This window comes from Macaca mulatta, chromosome 18 (genome assembly GCF_049350105.2).
Source record: "Macaca mulatta isolate MMU2019108-1 chromosome 18, T2T-MMU8v2.0, whole genome shotgun sequence".
Classification (NCBI taxonomy): Eukaryota; Metazoa; Chordata; class Mammalia; order Primates; family Cercopithecidae; genus Macaca; species Macaca mulatta.
The window spans coordinates 65,447,146-65,470,062 of NC_133423.1; the positions used below are offsets into that span (position 1 = coordinate 65,447,146).

Consider the following 22,917-nt stretch of genomic DNA (forward strand, 5'->3'; position numbering starts at 1 on the left):
CCTGTGTTTTCTTTGTCTTTGGCCACCTTCCTTCTCTATCTGGCCTGAGCCTTCATAGTCCATCATCAGATCTCCGCTTCTTGTGGATCACTGAGATCCTTGCACCCCTGAATTTTCACATCACCTGTCTAGAAAGATGGAGAAATGACACGATCTGCTGATGGGAGCCACTTTGAAATCATGTTCTTCGACATGAAAAGGGTCTTTACACCAGCCAGTGTCCTAGCAGTCCTGTTCCCATTCATGATCGTTCTAACCCTTCACTGCCTTCTCTTCATCCTCACTCCTCATTTTCAGCGACTGCCTGCTGCAGACTTTTGGAGGAACTCCCAGCCTCAGGCATGCCCTCTCTCACCTTCCCACCCTCCCTACAAACCCGCTGTACACCCTCAACCCTCTTGTACTCTAAGATCAGAGGGCAGCTTGTTCCTTCTCCAGTTTGAAGCCAAGCCTGTGCCTTGGATATACTGCCCACCCCCCACCAAGGACCCATTTCTGAACATTTCCATCACGTCTCTCCAGCATATTCAACCTCTTTGTTTCAGCAGGCTCTTTGCCCTCAGCCTAGAACTATTTTAACTTCTCTGGTTCCATCGATATTTCTACATTAACTCAATCTCTGGCCCCCCATTTTCATTCTGATTTCCCATAGGTGGGTCTGTCCTTTCTGTTTTCATTTTCTCACCTCCAGTCACCAACGTTTGGCTTCAGCTCCCACCATTCTTTTGAAAGTTTTCTAACTAAACTCACCACTGGTTAAAAAAGAGGCTTTTCCTCCCAGATCTTATCTGTACCACACTTAACACCTTGATCGCTCTCTTCTTTTTCCCCGTCAACTTTGCATTATGTAGGTTTTCAAACCTACAGAAAAGCTAAAAGAATGGTACAATCAGCAGCTGATTGGCCATCACCAAGATTCCCCAATTGTTACCATTTTGCCTTAAATACAATCCTCCCAGTCTGGTGTATGCTTCTGTATATAGTTAAAAGTAAGTTGTAGATATCGTGACATCTCCCTCCTAAATTCTTCAGATCATTTCTCCCAAAAATAGGGGCATTCTCCTACATTACAATACCACCTTCACATCTAAGAAAAGTAACAATAATTTTACATCATTTGATATCAATTCCATATTCTAATGTCTCCAACTGTTTCAAGAATGTCTTTTACAACTATATTCTTTCTGAATCAAAATCTATTACAATAATCAATGTCCAAACACTGATTTTGGGTTTTATGCTTCTTTATTCTTTCATAATCTGAAATCGTCCCCTAGACTTTTTTTTCCCATGACATTGAATTGTTTAGGAGTGTAGGTCAGTTGTCTTTTAGGATGTCCTGTATTTTCAGTGTTTCCTCAGAGCATAGCGTAAATTGTTCCTTTGCTCGGTAAACTGGCAGCTCGGCCTAGAAACTAGGATGAACACTTCCAGCACAGATAACTCATTGGTAAGATATCTGCTTCATGTTGCATGTTACCACTCATTTCATATTGATGGTGCCAAATTTGATCACTTTGTTAAAAGTGTGAAGAAGAGATCTCTGTTGTTTGTTGTGGTTTTGGGGAGGTGCGACGGAGGTTTTGAGACAGATCCTCACTGTGTCACTCAGGCTGGACTGCAGTCGCACAGTTTTGGCTCACTGCAACCTTCACATCCCGTGCCCAAGTGATCCTCCCACCTCAGCCTCCTGAGTAGCCGGGACTATAGAGATGCACCACCACGCTTGGCTAATTTCTTAAGGTTTGTGTAGAGATGAGGTCTCACTATATTGTCCAGGCTGGTCTTGAACTGCTGAGCTCAAGTGATCCTTCCTCCTCGGCCTCCCAAAGTACTGGGATTACAGGCATGAGCCACCACGACTGGCCACAGATCTCTGTATTTTAAAAGTACATTTTTCTTTTGCAATTATGAAGAGATCTATGAAGTCATATTTTGTATGATGGTAATATCCTACTTTAGAATCCATTAATGGTCCCTTCCTGAATCATTCACTGCATTCGGGATTTAAAATGTATTTTCTTAATTCTGTCATCTCTTCTACATTTATTATATAACATTGTTTAGTAAGAAACTTTCCCTTTGTCTCCTTTCTCGCCGTTTTTTCTTGGGATGCAAAACCGCTATGAACTAATTGATTTTTAATTATGCAACATATGACACTAACATGGACAGTGAAAAACTCTTTAAGCTAGCTCCTATGTCTTTTTGGTACAACCTCAGTGTTTTTGAGCACTTCTTTAGATTGCCGACAAAAAGAGGTATCCTTTCCTTGCTCCAGCTCTGGAATGAGTTTCTCTGAGGAGCCCTGGTTTCCTTTAACGAGAAATAGCATGTAAAACCAGGATCTAGGTGTTAGGTGTGCATATTGTGAAGAGGGTATTTGCTTTTCTGAATAATGATTTCATATTAATATTTCCAATTGAAGTTTAAAATTCCTCTGTTTTGTCACTTCTCTTTTTTGTTATACTGAAAATTTTTGTTCCTAAAATTAATAATGTTAATATACTTATTTGCTTTATCCCACAATATACTTAAAATAGTTATAAAATTATAATGCCAATATTACTACTGAAAATAAATCTACCAAGGGATGCTTACAATTTTATTACAGTACTTTGTGTTCTTGGGATATAAACCATAGAGATAAATAAAGTACTGTGTTTACAGTTACTCAAAATTATGTTTTTCTATATGGTGTCTTATCTTCCCAATAGAGAATTAGGTTCGTTTGTTTCTATTTGTGTTCAATTTTAGGATTTACCTTTTCACTTAATTTTATGTTTTGTATATGTAAAGTATTTCTATAGTTCCGAAGTCAGAACTATTATCAAAGGTATCCTCAAAGAAGTCTCACTCCCAGACCAATCTTCTCCACTCTACACATCTACACCCTTCTCCATGAATACTTTCATTAGTCTCTAGTTTGTTCTCTCTGTTTCTGTTTGCAAATATAACTGTATAGACATAAACCTATCATTATCTCAGTGAGATTTACTTTACTCTTTTTAAATAACTGAACACTGTAGTCATCCACAGAGTAATGTACTGTAGCTGTTTCTAATGAGTTGTTTCTAGTCTTTAGTTACTACTTGTAATTCTGTAATGAATAACCATGTGCATGTATGCTTTTATATTGTGGAGGTATATCTTCAGGGTAAACTGGAAATAGATGTCAAAGGGCTTGAATCAAAGGACAAATTTGCTCATAAGTAATTCTACTGAATATTGAAAAATTCTCCTCCCAAGGGGTTGTGCTTCTACCACCAGCAATGTAATAGTGGATTCTCCCTACTTCTTGGTTTCCTTGATACCATGGCACCACGCCCTTTTTACATTTCTTATTCCTTTCTAGACATTCGTTTCTTTTGTCTTTCTGAACTCCTCTTCCTCTGATCACACTTCAGTTCTATTTCTTCAAACTTTATCTATCTTCCCTGAGTAATATTATTCATTGTCCATAGCCATGAACACCAGTACTCCGATAACTTCCATACCTACATTTGCAGGACAGACAGTTTCCTGGAGCTTCATGTCTTCATCTGCTTACCCAACATTTCCATCCTTAGATGTCTTGCAGGTATTGAAATCATAAACAAAATAGAACTCGTTAATTTACCCTCCAAAACTGCCTCTTGGATGGCACCACCATCCAGGTAGACACCACACTTTCAACCTGCTAGTAGCCCTGATTTCTCCCTTTCACTTACCCATCAGGCAGCCAGTTTTACCTCCTGCACATCTCTGGAATGGGTCTCTCCTTTACACCCTAGTACTAGTTGCCCTCTCTCCGGGCCTCTTCTCCTCTCCTCTCCTCAAGAGCACTGCAGTGATCTTCTAGCTTGTTTTCTGTCTCCCACCCTCGGTTCTTCTGAAAATCGTCTCGACACAACTGCTACACCGAGATTCTTTTTATAGATTTCTACTTTGCTTGAAGTGTGGAAAACCTTAGGTAGTCATAGAAAATGAAAAGTAGTGCTCCTAGACTGCTTTCTGAAAGGGACCCTCCCAGGGTCAGTATTGTTAGAGGGAGCACTATGTAGCTGGTTATTTGAACCAAGAGCCAGCATCATGCTACTATGACCAGTTTTTTATATAGCAAAGATTTCCCGACAGATGAAATAAAAGATTCTTTAAAGGTAGTGAATTTAATCAAAGTGACTGGTGATTCAAACTACCAAACACGTATTAACCTAACTTAGTTAAGAGAAAGACAGATTGAGCAAGACAGTGATAGGAGGTAAATTGCCATCTTAAATTCTTAAAAACTTGAGCATATTTAAATGTAAAGAGAATTGCAGTGAGGTAAGCATTCATTATAGCACTCTAGTGAAATTAGGATTTGCCTATAACATAAAACTCTAAAGTTTTATATTCTCTTTTCTTTGGAGGAAAAAGAATAATAATCAGAGATTTTTAAAAGAGAAAATCATATAACAATTCATATATTAGTTTAGTACTTTATGGGTTTAGGTTACTTGTTTAAGTTATTACTTTTATAGTAACAATCAAAAGTGACAAAGGTATATATTTTCCAAATAGAAGGAAACAAATAAAAGTATCCTGTTACCGTTGTGAAACAGAAAGGTCAACATTTTCCTGCAAAGTAAAATAATAGCTTCAAAAGAAAAACTATTTCTTACAATGAATAAGAAGCTAGGAGTCAACTTCGATTCCAATGAATATTAGCTGATTTTCCCCTAAATAATACTAATGATGTAAAATAAGAATTTAGTTAAAGAATAATTCTCAATGGTATAACCATAGATCACATTCAATATTGCCATTTCTGTCCTTTCTGGAGTGTTTTTTTAAAAGCTAAAAAATTGATAGATTCCCACCACAGAACTGATTTTATGAAACCCTTTCACCCCTGCAAAGCCATCCTACCTCCACCCCTAAAGGGAAGTAGAATTATACTTAGGACTTCTGAAATGTGAAACAAGCAAACAAATGGAAAAATACCCCAAATGCCAATTATAGGGAAATTATATAAAAGCATCTAATGTACAAGCCTCCCTCTGCTGTTGGAATTGTACAGAAAAATATCTGTGGATTGATACTGGAAAAAGGGTGCCACATGGAGCCACCTCAGAGCTGCCTGTTTACATTTGATCTCTGCTGCCTAAACCACTGGCCCACCACATGCCACGGGGTTACCCAAAAACACAGAGGGCTTTTGAGAAAGGCAGAGCCTTTGATATTTCCCTCTACAGAACCTTCATCTACACTATCTAAACAAACTCTCTAGAGGTATGTTTATATCATGTAGAAAGAGCTGGGAAACTAACAATCACAGTGTATGAACAATCCTTTCAGCTAGTTCTGGCCTTCCGTGGCTGATTGTTGATGTATGGAAAAAATAATATTCAAAAAACATCCATATTTATTGTCGGTAGTCCCTTGTACTCTAAAAGTTAGCTGAGAAGAAAAAAACCAAGTGTTCCATTTACTTGTCAGGTTTTAATTTTTTTGGAGGGGGGTGCTTCTAGAAAAAGAAATATCTTAACGGCACTCCATCTCAAACATCAATTTGATTTTGAAAAAAAAACAAGCTAGAATAGACCTTCTCACTACTTTCTAAAGGCAAAAGCAAGGTACTGTGGGAAACTGAGTTCTAATAAGTATATGGAGCCTACTGTAAGGGATCATGAGATCCTCTGTCTACCATTGATGGACTGTGTGATTTGAGTTTGCCTGGCTCCATACTAAGGTTTTGCATGGTCACTAGAGATAATTAGAAGCTGAGAGCACATAGAATCTGAAAACTTAGTAAGGAATTAATACAACTCAGTAAGTTTTGAGAATATAATGGATCTAAAGGAAAGAACATGAATTTAATGCTAAAACATTAGAGTCCGTATAATAATCCACCCTAAGATGTATATAAGGTAAAACAGCAAACTCTACATACCTTTCTTTCTTTTTCTTTCTTTCTTTCTTTTCTTTCTTTTTTCTTTTTCTCCTTTCTTTCTTTACCTTTCCTTCTTTCCTTCTTTCTTTCTTTCTTTCTTTCTTTCTTTCTTTTTCTTTTTCTCCTTTCCTTTCCTTTTCCTTTTCCTTTTCCTTTTCCTTTTCCTTTCCTTTTCGGAGAAGGAGTCCCTCTCATCACCCACGCTGGAGTACAATTGTGCAATCTCGGCTCTCGGCAACCTCCGCCTCCCGGCTTCAAGTGATTCTCCTGCCTCAGCCTCCCAAGTAGCTGGGATTACAGGCACCTACCACCACACCCGGCTAATTTTTGTATTTTTAATAGAGACAGGGTTTCACTGTGTTGACCAGGCTGGTCCTGAACTTCTGACCTCAAGTGATCCACCCACCTTGGCCTCCCAAAATGCTGGGAATACAGGTGTGAGCCACCGTGCAGACCCGTACCTTTCTTCTTAAGGCGTGTTTGCATGAGAATTGGAGCTGCCTTACTAGAGAGGCCTGGGCTCCCCAGTTCCCCCATGCAACTCCCTGCTGCCTCCAACTCAGCTGGATTGTTCCACTCAGGGGAAGCAGCCGGATTCTTTCTCCTGTGCAGGTTGGCAGTCTGGGAAACAGAGACCAAGAATAGAATCTGGAGTAATGTCTATGCAGATATGCCTTAAGGTAAAAATAGGATTCCAAGCATTTTAGTTTTCATTTATTTGTCTAAGCTAAAGTTCTTGACTATTTTTTAATCATCTAAATGTGACTTTTTTATTTTTTGACATTAAAAATACGTATTATTACTTCTAGTTCTCTTCCATACTTCCTGGTCATTTCAAAATAGTACACATTACTGCCTTGAAACTTGTTTTTATTCTTCAAAATTAGCTTTCATTTGGATTTTAAACAACTGGGTTTTATTATTATTTGTTTGGGTAATCCTGTGATACAAGGGAAAGAGAACTGGTCCTAGAGTCATTAATGGTGCCAGGTGCCATGGTAAGCCCTTTACATATGTGAACTTGTTGAATCATCAAAAACAACTCTATACATTTGTTTGTGGGCCTTATTTTACAAATGTGGAAGCTGAGGGGTTGTGACTTGCGCAAGGCTTCCCAGAGAGTAGGGAAGCTGGGATTCAAACCCAGACATTCTGATTGCTTGGCCCCACTCTTGACCATTACCAAAGTCAGTGTTCCAGATTCAGCTCTGCCCTTAACCCATTTATGCCAGAGGTTGCAATTTTTTGAATCAGACCTTGGCAGTAACCTTGAGCAGTAGGATATAAATAACTCCCATATGCTTAACGTTCCAATAATGGAACGCTAGGCATAAGTAATTAATTCCATTGTTCTCAGATAAATTCTAAACATTCCTTAGCCTCAGTTTAATAAATAAGGAAATCAGCCTAATTTTCTTCTGCTAAAACTTGCAATTGCCTTTTAACTCCACAACCAGTGAGAACTTAAGCTCTTACACCAAACGTCAAATCTGCTACTTCCTGAAAATAAATCCTCGTAGTGGCTTAGAGAAGGGGTCTCCTCCTATTCACTATGGATGACGTAAAATGTGCATTCCATTATCTAAGGTAACATCGAATTATTCAAATATAAATAAAATACACCGTTTTCAAAATTTCAAATCTTGATATTTATTTCCTTTCAACTCGAGACTCTTCTTCGCTCTCTTCTCCCCATCATCTCTCTGCAGAAGACAGCCTGGTATTTTCCTGATTTCTATTTCTGCCTCCTGCGGGATGGATGTTTTACTGGTATTTTAAACCAAATAAATGCTAAACCGACTTTATCATCCCACCTCCTCTGTTACTCACCAAATTTACTTCTTTAAATTGAACCTATTTCCTTATTTTTATCTTTGCTTTAATAACATCTTCTCCCAAGTAACCAAGCTTAAAATCTTCGTCCTCTTTTATTCCTTTTTTCCCCATCCTACTAACCCCCCATCTAAAACTTCAAGTGCATTTTACTCATACAATGTGCCCTACATTCATCTACACTTTCCCATCTCCTTGCCAGGATCCCACATCCTCAAGGTTAATCTTCCTAGGGTACCATTTGGATCAATCTTTGGCTCAAATTATTCGAGGACTCCCTCAACAAATAGTATGTCAAAAAATATTTCTTTAAGTATTTAGAGTGCTCCATGATACTGGTCCATCATACAATTTTTGCTTTGTCTCTTATTACTTGCCAGTATACAGACTACCACCTTTAAGTTCAGCACAACTATTTACTGTCCCTTAGACATTCATTCCCTGATGTGCTTTTACTCATGCTTTTCCTTCCAGGTGAAATACTGTTCCCCTAATCTGCTTCTGTTAATGTCCTACCCAGATCAAATGCTATTTCTTCCATGAAATCTTCCCAGGTTCCCACACCAAACATGACTCCTTCCTTTCTTTTTTAATATGATTTCAACTTTTATTTTAGATTCAGGGGATACATGTGCAGATTTGTTACCTGGGTATATTGTGTGATGCTGAGGTTTGGGATACGGTTGATCCCATCACCCAGGTACTGAGCACAGTACCCAATAGTTTTTCAACTCTTTCCCCCTTCAACCCTCCTCCCTCTAGTGGCCTTCAGTGTCTATTGTTTCCATCTTTATGTTCATGTGTACCCAATGTTTAGCTCCCACTTATAAGTGAGAACATGTAGAATTTGGTTTATGTTCCTGGATTAATTTGCTCAGGATAATGGCCTCTAGCTGCATCCATGTTGCTACAAAGGACATGGTTTCATTTTTTCATGGCTGCATAGTATTCCATGGTTTATATGTACATTTTCTTTATCCAATCCACTGTTGATGGGCACCTAGGTTGATTTCATGTCTTGCTATTGTGAATAGTGCTGCAATGAACATATGAGTGCACATGTCTTTTTCATAGAACAATTCCTTTCCTTTTGGATATATACCCTGTGATGGGATTGCTGGGTTGAATGGAAGTTCTGTTTTAAGATTTTTGAGAAATCTTCAAACTGCTTTCCACAGTGGCTGAACTAATTTACATTCCCACCAGCAGAGTATAAGCATTCCCTTTTCTCCATGGCCTCGCCAGCATCTGTTACAGTTTGACTTTTAGTAATAGCCATTCTAACTGGCATGAGATGCTATCTCATTGCTATTTTGATTTGCATTTCTCTGATAATTAGTGAGGTTGAGCATTTTTTCATATGTTTGCTGACGGCTTCCTTTGAGAAGTGTCTGTTCACGTCTTTTGTCCATTTTTTAATGGGGTTATTTGTTTTTGCTTGTTCAGTTAAGTTCTTTATAGATTCTGGATATTAACCCTTTTTGGATGCACAGTTTGCAAATATTTTCTCCTGTTCTGTAGGTCATCTGCTTGCTTTGTTGATGGTTTCTTTTGCTGTGCAGAAACTCTCTAGTTTAATTAGGTCCCAGTTGTCAATTTTTGTTTTTGTTGCTGTTACTTTTGAGGGCTTAGTCATGAATTCCTTCCCAGAGCTGATGTCCACAATGGTGTTTCCTAGGCTTCCTTTCTTTTTTTTATTTGTGCCAATCCTATGGGAATTTTCATTACCCTTCATTCTTTTAAAAGTCAAAGAATGTAATCAACTATAAGCAAATTTAGTATTTATATCCCTGTTGTTATGCAATAAAGACAAAACAAAAGCCAGAGAGGTGAAGTAATTTGCCAAATATCATATAGCGAGGCAAAGTCAAGACTAGAAAAGTCTGAGAGTCAGGCGCAGTGGCTCACACCTATAATCCCAGCACTTTGGGAGGCTGAGGTTGGGGGATCACCTGAGGATAGGAGTTCAAGACCAGCCTGACCAACATGGAGAAACCCCATCCCTACTAAAAATACAAAATTAGCCAGGCATGGTGGTGCATGCCTGTAATCCCAGCTACTTGAGAGGCTGAGGCAGGAGAATCACTTCAACCCGGGAGGCAGAGGTTGCAGTGAGCCAAGATCATGCCACTGCACTCCAGCCTGGGCAACAAAGAGTGACTCCATCTAAAAGAAAGAAAGAGAGAGAGAGAGAGAAGTAGAATTTAATTTTTCATCTCATAAACGGAAAATGTCCCTAGGCACTCTTCTGCCTTTCTTTTGCACAGATGTGAGTATATGCATACATACCTGTCTGTTCACCTGACATAACCCACACATACACCTACAATCTACTCACACCACATCTATCTTTGAAAAATAGGTAACTGCAACTCCAGAAGAAGATTCTCTGATGGTGGTGAAAATTGTAATTTATCATTATGACAAGGATGATTGTGATGGCTATTGTCATTATTAAAGTCCAGATCTGATACTTGGCTTTTTTTGCAGTATAGTTATAAATGATGAATACAGATTTTTAAAATAAGGGATCAAGGTAGTAGCTATGTATGACAGCTAAGAATTCCTATTTCTAAATAGGTCTCAGTAGGGGATAAAAAGCAATTGATAGCTCTCTTTGGGACAAACGTACTGAGATAGCATGTCTACACTCTCTGTATTACTACCTGGTCTTCTTAGCCATCTGTCAAAGAAACAGACTGACTTCAACCAACAGTTTCCATCAAACTCATTTTCTAGACAAAGAAACTGAGGCTTGGCAGAGAATGAAGTATAGGCTTGGTGAGAGAGCGTTCTGAGCTCCGTAATTCACTTAGCCTCTGGGCTCCTGCACCCCTCATCCTTTTTATTCTCAGTGTTTCAGGGCATTGTTCCTTCAGTTTGCACTGGGTTGGTTGGAGGTAGGCACCACAGGTTTGATTGATACAGCAATTTGCATCTCAAGGCATCGCTCGATAAATACAGTGCAATGAAAGGCTACTCTCTCACCAGCCAATTTCCCCCCCTGGGCTGACTTTAGAAGCTCATTGATGTCACTTCCTTCCTCAGTCAGCAAGTGAATTTTCTTTAATTCTCAAGACCAGCTGTCCATGCTGTCAACAGAAAGTTATTAAAATTCCTTTAAAGTGAATAAAAATAGCCTAAAAGCAAATGTACTTGGAAACAGGAAAGAATCAGTATGCAAAGTCCACAAACCTCTGAGCAAAATAATGTTGATCCAACCAGAGATTTCAAACATTGTATATTCAAGTTGCTAGAAAAAAATAATTAAAAGATGCTAAGCCACATACTTCTTAATCTTTTATTAGCAAAGGCTTATACAGTTAAAATGTATCCCCCTAAATTTCATTCCGCCTTTTCAAGTATGATTTGAATAAATTTGAGAATGACTTAGGTTTTCGTTAAGTGGGATTCCCTCCTCTTTTCTTGCATAGGCTAGAGAACATTTTCATCTCTGCCAGGCTAAGGTGATCCATTAGCAAAAGACAAACATTATCAATAGCAGCAATCATAACCACTAGGACCACAAAAATAATATAATTATATATATATATATATAAATACATATATAGATTCTTTCTTTTTTTGAGACAGAGTCTCACTCTGTTGCCCAGGCTGGAGTGCAGTGGTGTGATCTCAGCTCACTGCAACCTCTGCCTCCTGGGTTCAAGCAATTATCCTGCCTCAGCCTCCCAAGTAGCTGGGACTACAGGCACACACCACCACACCCAGCTAATTTTTGTATTTTGGGTAGAGACAGGGTTTCACCATGTTGGCCAGGCTGGTCTTGAACTCCTGACCTCGTGATCCACCCACCTCAGCCTCCCAAAGTTCTGGGATTACAGGCGTGAGCCACTGCACCTGGCCCTATAATTATATATTTTAATTTATTGGAATTTTACTAGCTCAAGGGAAGAGGTAATTGTTTTCTTATGTTTAAATGGCTATAACTCACAGAAATGAACTATGTCGCTCCTGAGTCCCCCTGATCCTCAACTGACTACCTGACATCAGTCACTGGAAGACTGCCCTGTTACCTCCTGAATCAGTCCTTGCTTTATCCTTCAGTCCCCCAGCAGCTGAGCTCCTGCCTTCTTGCCTAAGTTGTACACGACGTGGTACCCAAGTCCCTCCAAAGCATGGATGTGTTCCTTACCACCAGTAGTCACCTGTCTCTTCCTTATTTGGACAGATGTCATGAATGCTGGACTCCCTCTGACCTTTTGCCAAGGAAACTTGTATCTAGCCTGCCTTGTCATCCCCAAACACACCCCAACTTTGTGTCTTGGGTTCTTCTCCCATGCCTGGGCTCTCAAGTTCAGCCTGCACTTGTGCTGTCCAGCCTACCCAAGGCTTCCTTGCTACACACACTGCACAAAGCAATTAAAAGAAAGTGCGTATATTTACCATAGCTGTGCCCAAACAATTTTAGTAAATAGTTTAGTGGAAAAATGGTAGAAATTTGGGTAAATTCAAACTAAAAGGACAACTATATTGTGGTTAATTATCAGGAAAATTGCAAATCATAATCATATAAGTTATCTAGAATTAACTCTCAGTCTTTCACTTCAGTTCCCATAATTTGGAGTACACTATATTCCTAATACAGAACTATGATGGTATAGATGTGTAAAATTTACAAAAAAACCCAGAATTTTGGTATAATTCCTGTTATTGAGATGCTTAAACATATTGGAAAATCAACTGGGAATGAATATAAAAAGGGCTGCTATTGCAAACAAAGCATTTGATATGGTCCAGAATTCATCAGCAGCCAAACTCAGGCCCTAATATCATCCATCTAATGATTTTTAACCCATGCACCTTTTCTTTCATGAGCAAAACAGGGCCAGGAGCAGCTGCCCTCAATATGTTGGAGGTAGTGCAAGGCTTCACACACTGAGATCAATATATATATTGAACACTCTACGTGTTCAATGCATATATTTATGGAATCATTGATAGTGGTCTCAGTATCACTGAGCTGCGTCCTTAGGATACAATAAACAAAATGAATGTAGTCCCTGGCCTCAAGGAGCGTACATTATAGAATAGAAAACAAGCAAAAAAGTAACCAGACCTACAAATAAAATAATTGCAAGTAGTGGTAAGTTCTATGGAAAGAAACAAATAATAGGCTGAGATCAAGAATCACAAGAAGAGATGGGGTGACCAGGGAAGAACTCCTGAGATCTTAATATTAAAGCGAGACTTGAAAAACATGAAAGAGTCAGACCTGCAAAATTGGAGAAACAAGACAACAGCATGTGCAAAAGACCAGAGGCCAAAAAGGACCAGAAATGAACGTAAGACCAGAGTAGATGGAGGGTAGAAAGGAAGGGAAACAGACAGCAAGGTGAGGTTGCAGAGGTGGTGAGCAAGAAACAGATGGTGCAAGGCCTACAAGATGTAGAAAGGAACTTGGAGAGAGCCAGAGTGGTAACTGGGAGACCCCAGAAAGCTAACATCATAATCCGGGGAGAGATATTGATGAGCTCAACAAATTGGGAGCTGTGGTTAGACAGCATGCATTGTAGACATATTCTGAAGATTCTGAGACACTGTCCTGCTACCCATGAACTTCTTTGAGTCCCTGTTCCCCACCCTGTCATTGGCCCCTTGAGCTATTTCCTGGTCCTGTGCCTTTTCATAAGCAATGGCTACCTCTCTGTGCTTCTTTGAGAGGTAAGGACAGGGCCCCAGTTTGCTGAATGACCAAATCTGCCCTGTTTCAGATCACCATACTGGCCCTCTTTCCCAAATTCTCAGGTTCCTTCTTAAAATACTCTTTGATGGGGAAAAAGCAGGGGTGTGATACTCCACATCACCACAGTTCTGGAATATGAAATTACTCTACATGTGCAGATATATAATGGGCATATTTGCACTCCAGGAAACAGGAATACATTCATAATCTCGTCTTCTTTTCCTTGCCCAATTTCAAGACTTCACATGTGGCACCTTCAAAACAGTTCAAGCACCCCTACAGAAGGGGTCATGCTAAATGTAGGTTATAGTACAGGACGAGACAATGTCACGGAAAGTGGGGAACAGAGCCAACCAGTTCTTTGAGAGAAAGGAGCAAGCTAATTGGGAGCAATGGTCTTGTTCACAGTTGAGTCTCCAGAACTTAGTACCCATCCATATATGACACCTAGCAGCTGATCAAACAGTATTTGTTGGAATAAATAAAGTCAGGTACAACTCTTTCTAATCTTTATTCCCTGTATTCATTTGTTAGCAATTTCTCTCAAACATTACTTCAACAGACTGTCTTTGATTTTCTTCATCTTCCTTCTCATTTCTACCTCCCTAGTCTAGGCCCCAAACCATCACTTAGTTTATGCACCCCACCAATGCCTCCTAGATATTCTCCAATTTCTCCCCCTACTCTGAGCAATTTATTTACCAGTTTAATCTTCCTTTATAACCCACCTCTGCTGAAAAAAATGATAATTGCCCCCCCAAATTGTCTATTGCTTTAAACATAAAGCAATTGACCCAGAACTGCCTGGGCAATGCTGTTTCCCTCTAAACCCTCTCCCCTAGTTAGGGTAGTCATCACCATTATTCTTCACAACTTCTATCCATTTTTGAAGACCTAATTCAAATTCCACCTTCTAATTATTCTGATTCCTGTTACCAAGACAGGTCCTATCTCTGAACTTACTTTTAAGTTCTTAAACTCACCGTATCTCTAGAATTTGCTCAAACATGCAAAAGAGATATCCAATAGATAGTACAATATGGATACTTAGATATCCATATCCAAGAGATATTCTTGAACTCCATGAGGTAAAAGGCTAATAATAAATAAATTACAATCACGGTCCCTGGTTGTTCATGACATATTTCTGCATGAGTTAAAAGGGAGTATAGCAGTGATTAATGGCAGCATACCTCTTGGAAACCTACTCGCTCCCCAAAACCAATCATATTAGTTGTTCCCCTCTGTGTGCCCACAGCTTGTTTTCCAGAACTCTATGAAAACACTTCTCAGGAGGCACTACAGTTTATCTTCACTTATCTCTCTCTGCCACCTGACCCTGACCTCTTTGAGGGCAAGCACCCTGCTGTATCATCTTTGCATGCCCAGCACTTAGGAGGTATCTGACACAGTGAAGGTATTATATTTTTTGGAGTGAATACACTATACTATAAGATATTAAACTTACATTTTTAGTTCTTTAAGTTAGAGAAAATTACTATACATCTAATGAGTCTGTAGTTTTGAGGGACTAGTAACTTACCCAGAGAAGCCTACATCCAAGAAATTATTTCACACATTAGAGCCTATGGTTCGAAATAAACTTTCACAAGGTGGTAAAAGATACACCCAGGTATGAAGTGCTGCTGGATGGACTGGTCCTCCAGGGTTTATACCGATTGTCAGAGCCCCAAATGACTGTTCATTGCAGGAAGTAAAAGCTATGGTGCAAAGGCAGTCTCTATGTACAAAATCCCCACCATAAAAAATTGTTGATGTCCCAATTGCTCAAGAGTCCTACCTGCCTGAGGACATAAGTTGAGATCCACAATGGGGATTGTAAAGTAAAGGTTTCCAACACCCTGGAAAGCTGACTGGTTCTCAGGCCAGCAGATGATGCCAGAAGTCCAGGGAGCCTTGTTTGGTGCAAATGCCAAGAGGAAGTTTGTGGACTAAGCTTTTGGGAGGTGAAGTCCATCCCTAGCTCTCCTGCTATGACTTCACCTCCCAATTCCACTGCTATGATGTGGAAGCTTCTGATATTTGAAGAAACAAGAATGTCTAAGTGGCTTCCTCTTTGCTGTTCCAGTATTGCTCTGTCTTTATTAGTGGATGCCCCTCTGTCACTAATGTCCTTGCCTAATTACTAACAATGGGAGAGAGTCTCATGTAATATGATCAGGAACCCACCTCTAGTTTATCTCAAAGTAGCACAGCTCCAGTTGGCTCTGCAGCGTTAGGTGATGGGAGCAGATGGTGGCTGCATACACTTCACCAAGTGTCCTGCTCATCCTCTGGCTCCCAGCAACCTAGTCTGGAGGTGGTGCATGTGGTGTTCTCTGCCCTGAAGTCTCTGCTCTTGAGGTTTAAGACACACGTGGCACATCATTCCTTCCAGCAGTAGTAGCTTCACTGTTACTGTTTGGGCCTAGAAATTTCCCTCATCTATAAATGTGATTTTAAAATCTAAGCCATGAATATGCTTCATTTATTAAAACAAAAGATTTATGTTGATTTAATTGTAATTTCTTATGTAAGGCACTACAAATTTATGGTTTGAGAGAGTAAAGTTCCTACTGAGATACCTAGAAAAGAAGTATTTTCCAAATCCCTTTGACCAAAAAAAAAAAAAAAGAAAAGATAAAAAGACTTTGAGCTACAGATAGGTTCTTGCAGATCTCTGCATGGCTACAGAAGGTCTATTAGCCTCGTGCCTTTTTCCATTTTTTCTGTGTGTTGGCATTTTTCTGAAATGCAGAATCATAGCTGCTCTTAGTTTCTCAAAGGAGCCTGTTACCTGAAAGAGGTTCAGAACCGCTGCTTTAAACTGTTTAGGCAGCAAAAGAACTTTCCCTAGAGTTTTAGTCAGTTCGTGGTGATTAATCAAACAACTTACAATGAGAAGAATTAGTGAGTCTTACTGCAGAGTTTGGAGAATTTGAGGCAGTTGTCCTGGAATTATAAATCTTAGAGAAATAGGTCCTTCCCCACCCATGTTGATGATGGTGGGTCGGGGCTGTTTCTACAAATTTTACTGCTGAAGCTCATGAATGCGACAGAAGTGTCTCAACACCAGCTTCATCATAAGATGAGCCAACAATGTCCACAACCTCCCTCTGCAGTTTATTCTGCTTTGTTTTGTGAAGACATAATGAGATTAAAATTTAAGAAATCTGGGAGAATTCTCCACTTTATCTGCCAGTCAGACAACCTTGTCAAATGTTTTTATTTTTTCCCCTTCTAATCCTCTAACCAAAAGCTGGAGGGACAAGACCCAAATATGAGACAAAAAAGACTAGTTTTATCCTGAAAGTCAGCTTTAAAAAAAATTTTGTTTCAATAATTTTTGCAGAACAGGTGGTTCTTGGTAACATAGATAAGTTCTTTAGTGGTAATTCTGAGATTTTGGTGTACTCATCACCTAAGCAGTGTACAAGCTACCCCATTGTAGTCTTTAATCCCTCACCCCTCTTCAACTCTTCCCCCTGAGTCCCTAAAGTCCATTACATCATTCTTACACCTTTGCGTCCTCATAGCTTAGCTCCCACTTATAAATGAGAACATGTGATATTTGGTTTTCCATTCTTGAGTTATGTCACTTAGGATAATGGCCTCTAGCTCCATCCAAGTTGTCGCCAATGCCATTGTTTCATTCCATGTTATGGCTGAGTAGTATTCCACGGTGTATATATACCACACTTTCTTTATCCACTTATTGGTTGATGGGCATTTAGGTTAGTTCTACATTTTTGCAATTGCGAATTGTGCTGCTGTAAACCTGCGTGTTCATGTGTCTTTTTTTGCATAATGAAAGTTTGCTTTTCTATGTTGTAAGAGTAGCTACGTTGTTCCTTAGAATGCTGGCCGTCCTTTCACCCATAGACCATGAAAATTTGGACAAGTTTCTGCATGTATTTGAGCCCTGGTCACATAATCTTTAAAAACATAGAAGGAATAGTCTCTACTTTTCAGGGTAGTTCCAAGGACGTAATAATGTCTGTGGGGCATGTCGCCTAGGCCCAGGAAACAGCAATTCCTCAGCAGAGTGTGCTTCTTCCCTGTCCCTTGAGGAACAGCTGAGAAAAAGCATGAGAACTTGTCTGAATTCATTTCCTTTTGCTGCTGTAACAAATTACCAAAAGCTTTGTGGCTTAAAACAATACAAATGTGTGCAACTTACAATTCTAAAGGCCAGAGTTCAGATGGGCCTCACCAGACTAAAATCAGGGTGTCAGCAAGGCTGTGTTCCTTTGCAGTGCTCTAGGAGTCATCCATGTTCTTCCCTTTTCCAGCTTCCAGAGGTTGCCCACAGACCTTGGCTCATAGCCCCCTTCAGCAATGGCGTCACTCTGACCCCTGCTGCTACTGCTACCTTGCCTTCTCTCTGCTGTAAACTCTCCCGCCCCTTTATTATAAGGATTCTTATGGTTACACTGGATGTGTCCAGATAAGCTTCCCATCGCCAGATCCTTAACTGAACTACGTCTGCAAAGTCCCTTTGTCCTGAAAGATCCCGTATTCACAGGCTGATCAGGATGTGGACATGTTGGGGACCATAATTCGATCTGCCATAATTGTCATGTCAGTTTCTGTAACCTACAGATATCTTCCTCTTTATTACAGGCACAAGCCTCACTTATTAACTTCTTCATTTTTTTTCCTTCTCCCATTGCATCTTATTTATTTATTTATTTTTCAGACAGGGTCTCGCTATGTTTCCAAGACTGGTCTTGAACTCGAGGGCTCAAGCATTCCTCCCACCTCAGTCTCTTGAGTAGCTGGGACTACAGGCACATGCAACCACACCCAGCTAATTTAAAAAAATTAGAGATGAGGTCTTGCTGTGTTCTCATTGTATCTTTAATCATGCTATCATCTGCCAGATTCCCTAATAAAAACCTGAGGGTAGCCCTTGCTTCCAGCTCATGTTTTTCCCACATTCAATCAATCTCCAGAACCTACCTCAGAAATGCCACCTGCTCCTGGCGTCCCTCCCTTCCCATTCTCACTGCCTGGGCTCAAGCCTTCACCCCTCCTATCTGGACACAGCACATGCTCATTGCTGTCTTCACCACCCGCCTCTACTACCCCTTAAACCCATCTCCATACCACCACTCAACTCATCTTTCTCAAGAACTGCTTTGGCCACCTCATCCTCATCTGAAAGACTTTTGCTGGCCTCCTTCTGCTTGCAAAGCCTCCAATATCATCCCAAATCACAACCTCCGAAGGCTGTCCTCCTTCCCTCTTCCCACATTCCATCTCCGCACCTGCTAAAGTGTATGCATGTATTACATAAGCCACTCAGAACTTCTCACAATTCACCCCCACACACCCTACTCTTGCCTGCCTCTGAGATTTCTTTACTCGTTCTGCCCCAACTAACTGGAGTGCCCCTCTTTTATCCTTTACCTGCAAAATTCATTCTTGTTTCATTCAATCCTCATAAATCTGAGAGTCGGTGGATATTGTTAACCCTTTGCTATATATAGGCAAACAAGTCAGAGCATTAAAGTAACTGGCCCCAGTTCAAACACCTAGTAATTGTCAGAGCTGCTGTTAGATACAGGCTGTCATTTAGTCCATTTTCTAGAGTTCAGTAGGCTGCTGCATCATTAGGATGTGAATATTTTACTGTTTGGCTCTTATTTGTCTCTTCAATTTCTGCAGCTTTCCCTTGGTCCCAAAGGAAACAAAACTAAGGTTTTGTAGTGCTGCTGCCACCCCTGACACCCTAAGGAGTTGATGTTTCAGTTGCCAACCAGAGTTGAGTGGTCTTTTAAAAATGCAAATCTGTACATGATATATATTTTTTTAACTTTAAGTTCTGAGATACATGTGCAGAACATGCAGGTTTGTTACATATACACATGTCATGGTGGTTTGCTGCACCCATCAACCCATCATCTACATTAGATATTTCTCCTAATGCTCTCCCTCCCCTATTCCCCCACTCCCTGACAGGCCTCAGTGTGTGATGTTCCCCTCCCTGTGCCCATGTGTTCTCATTGTTCAACTCCCACTTATGAGTGAGAACATGTGGTGTTTGGTTTTCTGTTCCTGTGTTAGTTTGCTGAGAGTGATGGTTTCCAGCTTCATCCATGTCCCTGCAAAAGACATGAACTCATCCTTTTTTATGACTGCATAGTATTCCATGGTGTATATGTACCACATTTTCTTTATCCAGTCTATCATTGATGGGCATTCAGGTTGGTTCCAAGTCTTTGCTACTGTGAACAGTGCTGCAATAAACATACATGTGCATGTGTCTTTATAGTAGAATGATTTATAATCCTTTGGGTATATATCCAGTAATGGTATTGCTGACTTAAATGGTATTTCTAGTTCTAGGTCTTTGAGGAGTTGCCACACTGTCTTCCACAATGGTTGAACTAATTTACACTCCCATCAACAGGGTAAAAGCATTTCTATTTCTCCACATCCTCACCAGCATCTGTTGTTTCCTGACTTTTTAATGAGTGCCATTCTAACTGGCGTGAGATGGTATCTCACTGTGGTTTTGATTTGCATTTCTCTAGTGACCAGTGATGATGAGCTTTTTTCATATGTTTGTTGGCTGTGTAAATGTCTTCAAGAAGTGTCTGTTCATATCCTTTGCCCGCTTTTTGATGGGATTTTTTTTCTCATAAATTTGTTTAAGTGCTTTGTAGATTCTAGATATTAGCCCTTTGTCAGATGGATATATGGCAAACATTTTCTCCTATTCTGTAGTTCACTCTGGTGATAGTTTCTTTTGCTGTGCAGAAGCTCTTTAGTTTAATTAGATCCCATTTTTCAATTTTGGCTTTTGTTGCCATTGCTTTCGGTGTTTTAGTCATGAATTCACAAGCATCCCTATACACCAATAATAGACAAACAGAGAGCCAAATCATGAGTGAACTCCCATTCACAACTGCTACAAAGAAAATAAAATACCTAGGCATACAACTTACAAGGGATGTGAAGGACCTCTTCAAGGAGAACTACAAACCACTGCTCAAGGAAATATGAGAGGACATGAACAAACGGAAAAACATTCCATGCCCATTGATAGGAAGAATCAGTATCATGAAAATGGCCATGCTGCCCAAAGTAATTTATAGATTCAATGCTATCCCCATCAAACTACCATTGACTTTCTTTACAGAATTAGAAAAAAACTACTTTAAATTTCATATGGAACCAAAAAAGAGCCCGTATAGCCAAGACAGTCCTAAGCAAAAAGAACAAAGCTGGAGACATCATGCTACCTGACTTCCAACTGTACTACAAGGCTACAGTAACCAAAACAGGATGGTACTGGTACCAAAACAGATATATAGACCAATGGAACAGAACAGAGTCCTCAGAAATAACACCACACATCTACAACCATCTGATCTTTGACAAACCTGACAAAAACAAGCAATGGGGAAAGGATTCCCTGTTTAATAAATAGTGTTGGGAAAACTGGCTAGCCGTATGCAGAAAACAGAAACTGGACCCCTTCCTTACACCTTATACCTATATTAAATCAAGATGGATTAAAGACTTAAGCATAAGATCTAAAACCATAAACCCTAGAAGAAAACCTAGGCAATACCATTCAGAACATAGGCTGTGCATGCTATTCTGATGTCACTACCCATGCACTGGCCTGAATCCCCTTAATGGCCAATTTCCCACTGCTCTTGAGAGGATCTTACATTTCCCAAAAATGGTCTACCTGAATTCTTTGCAGGGTTTCCTGCCTACCTGTGTAGCCTCCCTCACACTATGCCCTGCTCACCTCTCCACACCTGCCATGCTGGCCTCCTTTCTATCCTTGAATCCACTATGCTCCCTCCTATCACATGGCCCTTGTCATGTTCTTCCTTCTACCTGAATGTTCTTCCCCCTCTTCTTGGTCAAGTTAACTCCTTTATCATCTTTCAGGCTTTGACTCAAACGTCACTTCTTTGGGGAGCCCACATTTAAACACCAGTGATCTGTAATTTAAAAGGCCAAGCTTTTCCCACAAACCATGTTGTCTCTTCTTTAAACACTCTGCATATAAACTGACAAAAGAAATCTAAAACATATCAAGAGTATCTGATTGAGCATTGCCCTTGCGAAAATGAAGAAAATTGATTCTTATTATCTGGCGAGTCTAAGACTGGCCCTAGGCATCAGACATTTCCTAATAATGACACCATCAAATAGCCCACTCTGAACATCATCATTCAATTTCCCCTATACTTCTTACACTTCTACTGTATCTCATATGACATCTAGCTTGGTACTGAATACTTAACAAAATGTTTAAGTATGCTTATTATTGGTTGACTACTTGACCAGTAAGTTTCAATTGGGACATCTTTTTTTTGAAAACAGTTTGGCAGTTTCTCAAACAATTAAACCTACAACTATTATATAAACCCAGCAATGTCACTTCTGGACATTTATTTCAGAGAAATGAAGATTTATGTTCACATAATAACCTGTACACAAATGTTTATAGCAGCTTTATTCATCATAGTCAAAACTTAGAAACTACCAAGATATCCTTCAACGAGTAAATGGCTAAACAAACTTTGGCACATCCATACCATAGAATACATCAAAAATAAAAAGAAACCCACCACGTTGACACACACAGCAACCTGGATGAATCTCCAGAGAAGTACGCCGAGTGAAAAAAGCCAGTCCTTAAAGGCTCTATGCTTTATGATTCATTTGTATAACATTCTTGAAATGACAAAATGACAGAAATGGAAAACAGACTAGTGGTTACCAGGGTTTAAGGAGAGCATGCAGGTGGAGGGGAAGTGATGTAGCTATAGTGGACAAAAAGGGAGATACTCTTGGTAAGGAAATACTCTTTACTTTGACCGTATCAATATTAACACCCTGGTTGTAACGTTGTACTATAGCTTTTCAAGATGTTACCATTAGGGGAACTGGGTAAAAAGTACAAGAAATCTCTCTGCATTATTTCTTACAACTACATGTGACTCAACAGTTATTTCAATTAAAATTAAAGTTTGTTTTTTTTAAAAGAGACCCATTTAATAAAATGTTCGTGAACACTGAGGTGTTCACAAACACGTAATAACTGTGATGCCACTAAATGTCTTCTTTCTTTTCTTTTCTCATGGTTTTTTATTTATTACTACTAAGGATTTTATTTTCCTCTATTTAAGACATACATAATGCTGATCACTTTCAGGCTGTTTTCACAATGACTGAGAAATATATTATATTAGAATCCCTATTTTTTATGCCCCTTGGTTGCCTGTCATATATTTCTCTGAATGTTTTTCCTCCTGATCAAGATACAATTTATAGAACTGTTGGCTTGTACTTCAATCTCTGGCAATACCATAACAACAAAGTATAATAAGGCCTTTATCACTCCCCATGTAAGAAATGTTTTTTGAAGTAGCACTTCTGCCCTGCCACCTCAAATCTCCTTGTCTGGTTCTCAGGGTTCTCTGAGCTTAGT

At 39.6% G+C, this 22,917-nt stretch overlaps 1 protein-coding gene and 1 long non-coding RNA gene across 4 annotated transcripts in view; one reads left to right on the plus strand and one right to left on the minus strand.

The window, feature by feature from the left end:
* The window catches only part of CHST9 (carbohydrate sulfotransferase 9), a 292,759-nt gene that overhangs the window by 223,819 nt on the left and 46,023 nt on the right, over positions 1-22,917 (plus strand).
* The window catches only part of LOC114673705 (uncharacterized), a 53,250-nt gene that overhangs the window by 9,505 nt on the left and 20,828 nt on the right, over positions 1-22,917 (minus strand). The gene's annotated exons all lie outside the window — the stretch shown is intronic.